Genomic DNA, 12,491 nt, shown 5'->3' on the forward strand with positions numbered 1-12,491 from the left:
ACTGTTATTACCCTTAGACATGTCTTGGAAAAAGATGGCCCACTAATTCAGGTTTCTAAAATTCTATACAGAAACTCCAACAATAACCTGGCTACAGGAAGCCAGCATTCGAGTATTTCACGACAAACTTTCTATGGCTTCTTAAGAACAATGTATACACATGTCCACATCTGTGGTATAAAAAGAAATATATCCGGTCAGGCTCCCGGCACAGGGCTCCTAAAGCCTTTGGAATTTCCTGGGTGATAGGAGTATCTTGTATTATTCACAACAAGTCCCTTTCGCCCATACCTGAGGCTATGCAAATGAGGGGACTCAGGTGGGGCCCCTCAGTAACATCAGCATAGGGATGTTTACCAGAAAGACCAAGCCTGTGATTAGAGGGGAGGATCTTTCAACCCCACCTCCCCACCTGCAGGGAGGGGAGGGGAGCTGGAGACTGGGTCATAAAAACTTGAACACAATTCTTTTTTTTCTGGAGGAGTGGGCGGATCTAGGCTGGTGAATAGACTGACATGCTGGGAAGGTGGTATTCCCAGAGTGCACAGAGGCTCTGCATACACACCCGCACCGTGCCCTCTGCAGCTCTTCCATTGGACTGTTCCTATGTTGTATCCTTTATAATAAACCAGTAAACGTTAAAAAAGTATCTTCCTGAATTCTGTGAGTTGTTCTAGCAAATTCTTGAACCTGAGGATCATGGAAATCCACAAATGTATGGGGTAGGCTGAGCAGAAGTGTGAGTAGCCAGGGTACCCCACTCGTGGCTGGTGTCTGAAGTGGGCACTTTTGTAGGACTAAGCCTTTGACCTGTGTGGTCTGTGCTAACTGTATAGTGTCAGAACTGAACATGTAGGAGGTGTTCGAACCAGAGCAACTCCATCTTGAATAAGGGCTCAATAAAATAAGGCTGAGATCTACTAGGCTGCATTCCTAGAAGGTTAAGCATTCTTATTCACAGGGTGAGACAGAAGGTCAGCACAAGATACAGGTTATAAAGACCTTGCTGATAAAACAGGTTGCGGTAAAGAACCTGGCTAAAACCCACTAAAACCAAGATGGCGAGGAAACTGCCCTCTGGTCATCCTTACTGCTCGTTATACACTAATTATAATGCGTTAGCATGCTAGAAGACACTACCAGCAGCGCCAGGACAGTTTACAAATGCCATGGCAATGTTGGGAAGTTACCCTATGTGGTCTAAAAAAAAAAAAAAAACAAAAAACAGGAGGAACCCTCAGTTCCAGGAATTGCCTACCCCTTTCCCGAAAAGGCATGAATAATCCACACCTTGTTAGCATATAGTCAAGAAATAACCATAAAAATGGGCAACCAGCAGCCCGCAGGGCTGCTCTGTTCATGGGATGAAATAGCCATTCTTTATTCCTTTACTTTCTTAATAAACTTGCTTTCACTTTACTCTGTAGATTCACCTCAAATTATTTCTTGCACAAGATCCAAGAACCCTCTCTTGGGGGACCTCTTTCCAGTAAACAAATTGAATTGTTGGACACCCAGTCAGTGTAACTAGTTGGTGTTGGGGGGAAAATGTCACACACCTGGTATCAGAAATGATATTAGAAACATACAATTATCTGCTGTCAATTACCTGGAGCCATGCTCTTCTAGGTACCAACTGCTGCTTCACAAGACTATCTCCAGGCTACCGAAATTCCAGGGGTTGCTTGGGACTCTGAACGTCTCCATCCCAGCCAGGAATTGTGACTGGGCTCTGATCCCCCTTTCTCCCTCTCCGCTTTTTCTGGTCAGCTACTGCATCCTATGGATTTGCCTCTAAAGTGTCCCTCCCATCCCCAGATGAGCCTTCTGTCCTTGTCCCTTACTGCAAAAGCCTACCAGGTCCCTAAACCTAAATCTCTCATTGAGTTTCTCTTTCCCTGTACACCCACAGCAGTTCAAACCCCAATGCTCATATTCTCTCTCCTCCTACCTGCTTAAAAATTCTTAGCACAAACATTCTTTTTTTTTTTTTTTTTTTTTTGAGATAGAGTCTCCCTCTGCCGCCCGGGCTGGAGTGCAGTGGCCGGATCTCAGCTCACTTCAGCTCACTGCAAGCTCCGCCTCCCGGATTCACGCCATTCTCCTGCTTCAGCCTCCCGAGTAGCTGGGACTACAGGCGCCCGCCACCACGCCCGGCTAGTTTTTTGTATTTTTTAGTAGAGACGGGGTTTCACCGTGTTAGCCAGGATAGTCTCGATCTCCTGACCTCGTGATCCACCCGTCTCGGCCTCCCAAAGTGCTGGGATTACAGGCTTGAGCCACCGCGCCCGGCCAGCACAAACATTCTTTGTGACCTGAGTCTACTCTTCCTCTTCCACCTCATCTGCCCATCCTCAGCTTGCACCCTAGGTTCCAACCTTAGGAAACCACACAAACTTAGATCACTAACGTGCCACGCTGTTCTAGCTCTGTCTGTCTCCCCTTCAGACCTTGTTATCTGCTGTTGCCTCTGCCTAGAACATTCTTCTCCCAACACATCACATGTCTCTACCTCTTACCCCTAGGGGATGATACTGAAATACAACATCTCAATAAAGCACTCCCTGGCGACCCTATCTAAAACAGTAAACCACCCGCGACTCCCCCACAGCCCTAATGCCCCTTCCCTGTGTTAAGTTTCTCCACAGCACTTGTTACCATCTAAAATGCCATTTGTTTTATTAACTTCTTGTGTTTTGTCTCTCTCTGTGCTAGAATGTAAGCACAAAAAAGCCGAGATTTTTGTCCATTGTGTCCCCAGTATGTGCACTAGTACATGGCTCACAGTAGGCACTCAAATAACATACGATGAATGACTGAGTCAACACTGTTCCCTCTGACTAGAAAATTCTCTCCTGAGCCTAGAGTCCTATTCTTTATCCATGCAGCAAACTTATCACCCAAGGGTCCTCCATCCCATCTCCAGCTCCTCAGGCAGGGCTGTACCCCATTTCCCAGGGGACCACACCACTTACTGCTCCTTCTCAGACTCTTCTGTTAATTCCAAGAGCACTATCAATAATTATGCTGCTACAACAGGAATCACCGGGGCTGTCCAGGGCAAACCAGGACATGCCCCACCTTTTTTTATGGCCGCTTTCTCCCTTTAGTATTTATTTATCAGTCTGTCTCCCACACCAGACTATGAATCCTTAAAGGCAAATTCATCTTTGTATTCCCAGCACCTCAACATATTGTGGATGCTTAATCATGTTTATCAGATGAATGAACAATCACTTGCACTTGGGAATCTGGGATCCCTGGGACAGGCTGGAACGGGAACGCAGGGCTGGTACGCCTGGGCCTGTTCCCCTCTATGTGAGTTTCTGCCCCTGTGGTGGCCTCATCCTCACCCTCAGTTCTGCAGTCTCACGAGTGGGGCCTCATATTTGCTCTGCTGAACTCTTTCATTATCCCTGGCTTTGCTAACTTCCCTGGGCTGGCTGGATGGGGACCAGCTTTTGTCAGTCCCTGTTCAGACGAACCCCCACATGGCTCCTTTAGTCCTACCTACCTAGCCACACCAGTCCCAGCAACAGACTGTGGGAAAGATTCCAATTTCAAGAACAAAGGGTGGGGCCAGCACCCCTCCCACCTCCCTCGACAGGGGTTTCCAGGTGGGTTCCAACTATAGCTCTCTCTGTCAGGGATGAAGTAATTATACTAATCCTTCTCAGGGCCGAGGCCTCGGTGCTGCTTCTCCAGATGAAATGGAACTTTTCCAGCACATTGCAGAACTTTGCAGAGTCTGTCACAGGCCAGCCACATTTTGGCAGGAAGCAGCTGTTTTGCTGAGAACCAAACTTTTCCCTTTAAGATTATATCATTGAAATGATCATGTATGCCGGTGTGAACACACGCTTGGCTTCACAAACAGCATTTTTACAATAAACTCTTTCGAGTCTGAGGTGTGCATTTGGTGAGAAGGGATATAAACTCTAATTGGGGGTCTAGAAATTAGGATTCTGAAACTGCCCAGATGTACCGGAAACACGTTTCAATTAATAAACATATTCTTACATCATAAACAGTTTTCATGATAAAAACATTAGGCTGGCATCAAACCAATCTTCCTACTTGAGTTTTAAAAGCTTCATGATCTGGAAGAAAAATCAGCTGAGGTCTCTTTCTGCTAAGAGTATATATCCTGAAAGAAACTTTTTTTTTTTTTTTTTTTTTTGAGATAGAGTTTTGCTTTTGTCGCCTAGGCTGGAGTGCAATGGCGCAATCTCGGATCACTGCAACCTCTGCCTCCCAGGTTCAAGCAATTCTCCTGCCTTAGCCTCCCAAGTAGCTGGGATTACAGGCATGCGCCACCACATCCAGATAATTTTGTATTTTTATTAGACAGGGTTTCTCCATGTTAGTCAGGCTGGTCTCAAACTCCCGACCTCAGGTGATCCACCCACCTCGGCCTCCCTAAGTGCTGGGATTACAGGCGTTAGCCACCACGCCCGGCTGAAAGAAATTGTTTTGAAAATAGTTCCAAAAAACAATATACTGGGAAGAAAACTTTGAGAGTCAAAGGCAGCAAGTTCATGGAGCATTTACAGAAGCTGATTAGGTGCAAGGCCCAGAGATGTTTCCCACTGCAGACCCAGCCTCAGGAAGTTTCAAGTCAACAGCGGAGCTTGACCACCACATACATGGACACTGCACTGCTGATATGAAACTCGCCTAAGTCAAGAAGTTTTCTAATCTTTGTTGTCCGGAATCAAACAAATATCCCCCAAGACTGACGGCAAACACAGTGTCTGCCTTCTGCTTATTTTGACCCATGACAGTCATGCATAAAAGGAAAAGGGTAATTTCAGCTATTTTCAAGATGGTCTCATTACACATGAGATGTTTACTCAAGGCATCTAAACTGGAGAGCAAACAAAGCTCTGATCCCTTTCTGTACAAGCTACTTGCATAGATCTGAGGCCTGGAGAGATACAAAGCCCTGCAGACCACAACCCATCATCTACTGACTTAAACTGCCTTAGATATGGCTCAAAGGGGGTTTTATAAGAATATCCTTTAAGATTCAATTTTCTTTTTCATGAAGGCTTCCCTTCCTCTGCTCTTCCCTTCTTCCCTTCTAACCAATGGTGTGAACAATCTTGACTTCTAAATACTTAAGCTGGAGTTTAGCCTCTCTCATGAAGACAGGAATTTTATCTGTTTTGTTCACTGCTGTATCCCAGTGCCTGAAAGACTACCTGGCACATGGTAAGCTCTCAATAAATATTTGCTCAGTAAATGAATATCTCCTCTACAGCAATAAATAAAAAGAATGCTAGACGAGAAAGCATAAAACCCTTTTCTGCAACTTATTTTTGGAGATGTACTGGATCAATTTAAAGGCTCAACTATTCCAAAAGTAAAACGAAAGAACACAACAGCCTCAGCAACATCACATCAACACACACACGCACACCCTTGAGAAAGTGTTTTCACATCCAGTTGCACAAGGAATCTCTACAGGAGAATTCAGAATCTAGTTGCAATAAGAGCTCTCAAAATAAACACAGCTTCAATTCACAGAATTTCAACTCTGTTGCAGAGAAAAATGTACATAAAAGCAATAATGTGTGAGCCTTCTGCCCTGGAATCTTAACCTAAGCTCTGTATACTCAACCACAGCACTGGCACATTTTGAGATATAGTCAGAAATGTTCTTTATAACATTATTCTGGTTCACCTTGAATGGAGTAAAATGGCAACAGGATCCATAAGGACTCAAAACACACAAGCATTATAGCAACATCATACACGGGCAATGGCATGTGGTCCGGAAAAATTAGTCTGGCCCAAAAGTAGGAGTCAAAGAGTCCACAGACAGAGGGCTCACGTCTGGACAACTAACATTAGCACCATACCAGGTGCTCCCACTAATTACTTACCCATTTTTAAGTGAGGGTAACCAGAAATTATTCAAAGCTGTAAGCCACTTTTCTAAGTTTTAACATTTGTTGCTGAGTCTTTCATTTAATAACATGGAAGGACCACTTCACATTGTGATTGCAATGCCTAAGGTAATATGGCCACCACATTATATCCTAACTTAAGAAGGACACATTTCAGCTCACTCCTGGGCTATGACCACCAGAGGGCTTGTTGCCAGGTGCCACAATACACTCTTCTTCTGGTGGCAAGTTCCTTCCAATAGACAGACAACATGAACAAATCGAAGCTGAAAAAATACTTAAGAGTTGAAGAGCATCACAAAAATATTTTTGCTTCTTTTTTAAGAAATGAAAAAAAATTGTCATTATACTGCATGAAATTTTGAATAAACTCTATAAGTATCCTATCAAGTACATTTTGATTTCATTGAACTCTCAGCCATAACACAGGCAAAATGTAACGAAAAATCACTTAAAACCCCTTTTGTTTTACAGTTGTTGAGCTCTTAAGAGAAAAGCACTGGAGACTACCACAGAGATGTGCAGGATAAAGTTTCTAACCTACAGAAGCTTCTATCTCATTCAGGAGGGTGACACCAAAACCTAATCAACCATAGTAAAAAGAGGTGCTGTGTAAGAGCACATGAGTGGTCTGATAACTCAGGGCCAGTGCAAGTGCTGGTGGATTATGCTGGGGTTGACCAAATCTTTCAGACTGACCATAGGAGACTGGCAGGATTTTAACAGTGGAGACAAGGTACAGGGTAGGAGACGTAGAATGGAAAAGACATGAATGGCTCTGACTCAAGAGGAGATTACACAAAGGAGAGTAGTGGGGTTTGGAGAAGAGCAGGGAGGAGAGCTAAAGCTGGACTGTAAAGGACCTTGAACACTACATCAAAGGAACTGGGAGTAAGAGGGAGCCCCTGAAGATTTCTAGGAAGGTAAGTAACATGATCTGATTTTAGAAGATCCATCTGTTGGTGATAAACTGAATCAACTGCTGCAAGGTTAAAAGGCAATCACCCAATAAAAAAGGCCAGTGGATTTGGTAACTAAAACATCTGAAGGTGCACTGTCACAGTGCTATTCCAACTAAGTGGAAGGAGATTAAGTATCGACTGAGTATCCCTTAACCAAGATGTTTGGGACTAGAAGTGTTTTAGATTTCAAATTTTTCCAGATTTTGAAATATCTGCAGATACAAAATTATCTTGGGCATAGGATCCATGTCTAAACAGGAAATTCATTTATATTTAATATGCACATTATACACATAGCCTGGAGGAAATTTTATCTTTCTCTTAGGGACACAATCAATTCTATGTTGCGTGACTGCATTTTTACTGCATTTGGAGGTCAGGAGTGGTGTTTTCCACTTGTGATGTCATGTCATGATCAAAAAGTTTCTGATTTTGGATCATTTAAGATTTCAGATTTTCAGATTAGGGATGCTCAACCTGTGGTTTGATTATTTCCCTCGTCTCTCCCTTCTCAGTCTTTCCTTATCAATGCCGTTTGGGAATCTGAGGCAGTTTTCAATGAATCCAGTTACTGAGTTTTCTGAAATGTACTAAGTCCTCCCTGGAATACATTTTTTACATTCATTATTTTCAAAGAAGTTAAAAATCATACTGGAAAGACATCACTTACCTAACTAGAAAAGCAAATGGTGGTACAGACTCTGCCACGCAGCATGGCCACATTTCCTTGGGGATGCCACCCAACAATATCCTGCTCAAAGATGTGGCTTACCACCTAATGGGGACAGGAGTTCAGAGAAGGAAAGGAGCTGCAGAGGAGTCATCCAGCTGAGAAGTTACATGTTTGGGGGACTAACAGACCCACAAATATAACAGAAAGCTATTTTTGAAAGGAAAATAGGTAAGAAACCAATCTATACATTTCTATGATCTGAAAGTCATATATTTACACAAAATGGAATTTTTTAATTATCTAAAATTTAAAGAAAGATAAATTGTAGACACCTTCAAAAATATGAATTACAAAATTATCTGGGTGCTTTTGCAGACTAACAGTGAACACAGCTCAAATTAAATTCCAAATGTAAGCCAGGTGCAGTGGCATGTGCCTATGGTCACACCTACTCAGGAGGCAGGAGGATCTCTTGAGCCCAGAAGCTGAAACCAGCCTGGACAACATAGCAAGACCTCATCTCTTTAAAAAAAAAAAAAAAAAGGCTGGGCACAGTGGCTCATGCCTGTAATCCCAGCACTTTGGGAGGCCAAGGCAGGCAGATCACGAGGTCAGGAGATCGAGACCATCCTGGCTAACACGGTGAAACCCCGTCTCTACTAAAAAAATACAAAAAACTAGCTGGGTGTGGTGGCGGGTGCCTGTAGTCCCAGCTACTCGGCAGGCTGAGGCAGAAGAATGGTGTGAACCTGGGAGGCGGAGCTCGCAGTGAGCTGATATCGTGCCACTGCACTCCAGCCACAAGACTCTGTCTCAAAAAAAAAAAAAAAAAAGAGGCTGGGCACAGTGGCTCACTCCTGTAATCCCAGCACATTAGGAGACCGAGGCGGTCAGATCACAAGGTCAGGAGTTTGAGACCAGCCTGGTCAATATGGCAAAACCCTGAAACCCTGTCTCTACTAAAAACATAAATTAGCCGGGCGTGGTGGCGCATGCCTGTAGTCCCAGCCACTCAAGAGGCTGAGGCAGGAGAACTGCTTGAACCTGGGAGGCAGAGGTTGCAGTAAGCCAACATCACGCCATTGCACTCCAGCCTGGGCAACAAAGCGAGACTCTGTGACTCAAAAAAAAGAAAAAAAAAATTAACAAGTAAATTTCAAATGTAACATTGGGTAAGTTAATTGGCAATGTTTTCAAAGTATGTAGTCTGAGCAGCTGCTTAAGTTGTTTTCTATTCAAACTGGAACTAAATTCATGAAATATTTACAGTTAGAATGCATCGAAAGCTAAGGCCATCTTACCCTCTTACATCACAAACATCCTGTTTGAGAATGCCAGGCTGTTTTAGTAGGGAACCAAGTGAGTACTGACTCTGTTTTAAAATACTGTCAAAGATGAACATTTGCAAAGAAAAATGCAGAAAAATACATTAAAGGAAGTGGAAAATGTCCCACCATGCAGAAAGTGGTGAGACAGAGCACATGAGAATGTTAGAAATGTGTCCCACATACGCTATTATTACAACAATTGCTATAATTCTCATTGTTAATTGAAGCAGCCCTGCTTTCCCACAGAATTATGCAGATTCCACGCTAAGCACTTTATACATATTAGATCATTATATTATCTAAATATCAACTACATATTTGGCCTTCACAAAAATCCCAGAAGTTAATTAATTCTTTTCCCACTGAATAAGCTAATTACTTATTTCTCTGAGTTGAAGTTTTTTCAAGTAATTTGCTCAAGATTATATAGCTTGTAAATGGAAGACCTGGGACTTGAACCCAAGTCCTGTTCAATATGTTTTTACTGAACTCTTATTAAACCCTTAAACAAACATGAAATAGTAAATGTGGCAAAAGCAACAGATCTAGCCTCAGCAGGGAGCAAGTGAGGAAGGTTCCTCCCTGAAGAGGCCTTCTGCAATTTGAGGTTTGAAGGAAGAACACGAGTTGCTTTGGAGAAGGAGGGAAAAGCATTCCAGGAAGAGGCACAGAATTCTATGCAAGGATGCTCTCATAGGAGGGAATGTGGCGAGGACTGAGAGAACAAGCAAGATGGGAGGGAATGAGAGGGATCTGGCAACTTCAGATGCTTTAGTAAAACCGTACCTTGCTCACCACATAGTGCTTTACAGGCCATGGTAAAAAGTCTTTTTCTTTATCCTAAGCACATTAAGAGTGTATTTTATTTTAGTGCCAGTGGTGGTTCTTTTCCTTGGGGTTGAGGGGTGTGAATTAGAGTAGCAGTGCCATGCTGCCTCCTATAGGAATCTTCCAGGTGCTGGGATAAAAATGTATATTCTGGACCATGAACTTCTATGATCTAGAACAGATTTCTAAACATTCTCTATCTACCCAAACATTATATATCTAGACATTCCCAGAGTGGAGATTTAAGCTGAAAATGCAAAGAGCATGTGGACAATTGCTGGAGGTAAACTGAGGCACAGTCAAGCTTATCCTGGAGGGTTTGTGGTGCAGGAACACGGGCGAACCAAGGGTAGCAGGGTGGAAGTGCACAGGAACAGGCCCCATCACGAAAATGGCAAGCCCATTTCCAGCTAAGAGGGGCAACCGATGTTAATACCCCAGCTCCACTCCCACCAGCTGTGTGGCTTTGGAGAATTTACCTGATCTTTCTGTGACAATTTCCCCCTTTGTAATAGTGCCTACCTCACAAGATTATTTTGAGAAAGAAATGAGTTATAAAACATATAAAGTATTTAGAGCAGTACCTGCACATAGTAAGCACTTAATAAATATTAGCCATAAATATTTTTATTAGTAGTATTATTGTTAAAGATCATAAATTGCAGTAAGTAGCTAAGGAAAGAAAAACATCTCAAATATAGATCTAAAGCAACACGTTCTCAGACTTACATACGCCTAAGAATCACCCAGAAGGCTTATGAAAAATGTAGATTCCTGGCCTATGAGAAGTAAGACCTAGGAATCCAAATTTTTTCAAAAGCCCCTGTGGGGATTTTGATACAATTGGTCCAAGCACCATACTTTGAGAAGTGGGGCTTCAAGGACTAGAATTTAAAATATTCAGGTATCAAATAAAGTATTTCATCACAGGAGTTTAACTATCAGGATAACTTTATAAAACAAATTTCAGATATTATTTGTCTTAAGGCAAAATGAAATAAGATCACTTGCAATATCTACTTCGAGAAGAAAACTAAATGATCAGAATTTGCTTGACTGGTAAAATATACCAGCAGATTTATTCACTAATAACCATTTTCATGCATTTAAATAATAAATAATCTTTAGTTCCAAACAGTCCAAATATATCACTGCATGCTGCATTATCAAGAGAAACTAAAATAAGCAACTGGATACTGGTATATATATGTTCCTTAATTACCAGATTTTATGTTCTATCAAAATTAATAAAGCCAATCTTTAATCATACAGAGAAAATCCTTTCTGCTAGGACATAATGAAGACTTTCTGCAAGTTCTTTCACTTCAATTCAGGGTTTCTCAACCTTGGCACTGTGGACACGGTTAACAGATAATGCTTTACTGTGAAGGGCTGCATATGCTTTGAAAGATGCTTAGCAGCATCCCTGACCCACTAGCAGCAAGCACCCTCCCACCCCTAGTTTCACAACTGAAAATGTCTCCAGACATTGTCAACTGTCCCCTGGGGGATAAAACTGCCCCATTTTGAGTATTACTGCTTTCGGTAAAAAGACTGAAAATGTCTCAACTCTAGAAGCGACCCAAGTTGGCAGCTTAACCATTTTCAAATGCCCCGCTACCAATATGCCAATGACCAATTAATCTTTTCCACGGCCAAGACATTTTCTGAACATTTCCTCATCAATATCTACATGCACATGTATTGATGTGCATTTCATGACAATTTGGGGTTGTTTTCAGCGTATCAACTGTTTTGAGAGAAAGAGGACGACGCTACTGTGAAAAAGTAATAGCAATGGTGGTAATAATAAACAACATAGCTTTGTAGAATGTTTGACACCCTCCAAGGCACTTCTGCATACATTAGTCCCAGCCCACGTTCAGCAGCAGTTCACAAATACTCTAAATCTGCATTCAACAGCTTATTGCATAAAAGGTGTTATGCTGTATCAACCAACTCCCATCTGCAAGACACCATGGGCCACTTGTAGCAACTGACAATCATAAGTACATGAATTCTGGTAAAATGCTTGCATGCCCACAAGAGAGGAGGCAGGAAATGTTTCTGCCTAAGCAACAAGCGGAGAAGTCTGAGGTTCTCAACTCATTACACTGACTTGGCCCAACTCAGCATATTTCTCTTTCCTTTTCTTTAAACTCAGTAGTGGGCATGAGAATGTAAATAGTGAACATATCAGTCTTGAATCAGTAAATGTAACATAACTTGAGAAATAAAAACTTTAAGGTATTGTTTGTGATAACTTCTGGGCATTCTCCCTCCAGCTTTCTTTTTCAGATATTTTTATTTGGAGGAATAAAAGTTCGTTCTAGGGTTGAATAACCCGGTTCTACCCCTGATCTACCAAATCTAGGAAAACTTTTCCAGTGTTATGTTTCAGTCATTCAGACTAGAAAACAAAATTCTAGTGGTAAGAAGTGGCTAAATCATTTCGGCATCTCTTAAGCACGCCAACGAAGAACTCTGAAGGAGCAAACAAACAGAATCTACAGGTACTGTGAAGGAATTATTTACACTAACAAGTGACCTTCTTCAGAAAAATCAAACAAGTGACTTTCCAGAGTAAGTGAAATCACTGGCCTATCCCACGCATCTGGTGAACAATGTCCGCAAAAATTACAAACTGAAGGTATTGTTTGGTCCTTTTACCCAAACACCATCACACAACCTAACACTTGGGATTTTTCTTGGCCCAACAAGACTATGAAAACGCTGCTTAGGCTCTTTATTATAATAAACAATGCACATTCCTGTTTTATTTGCAAAA

General features: G+C 42.2%; 1 protein-coding gene across 5 annotated transcripts in view; it reads right to left on the reverse strand.

Moving 5' to 3' along the window:
- Window positions 1-12,491, reverse strand: part of MYO1B (myosin IB) — a 183,437-nt gene that overhangs the window by 117,664 nt on the left and 53,282 nt on the right. The window lies entirely within an intron of this gene.

The sequence above is a fragment of the Trachypithecus francoisi genome, unplaced genomic scaffold, assembly GCF_009764315.1.
Source record: "Trachypithecus francoisi isolate TF-2019V2 unplaced genomic scaffold, Tfra_2.0 Lachesis_group13, whole genome shotgun sequence".
NCBI lineage: Eukaryota > Metazoa > Chordata > Mammalia > Primates > Cercopithecidae > Trachypithecus > Trachypithecus francoisi.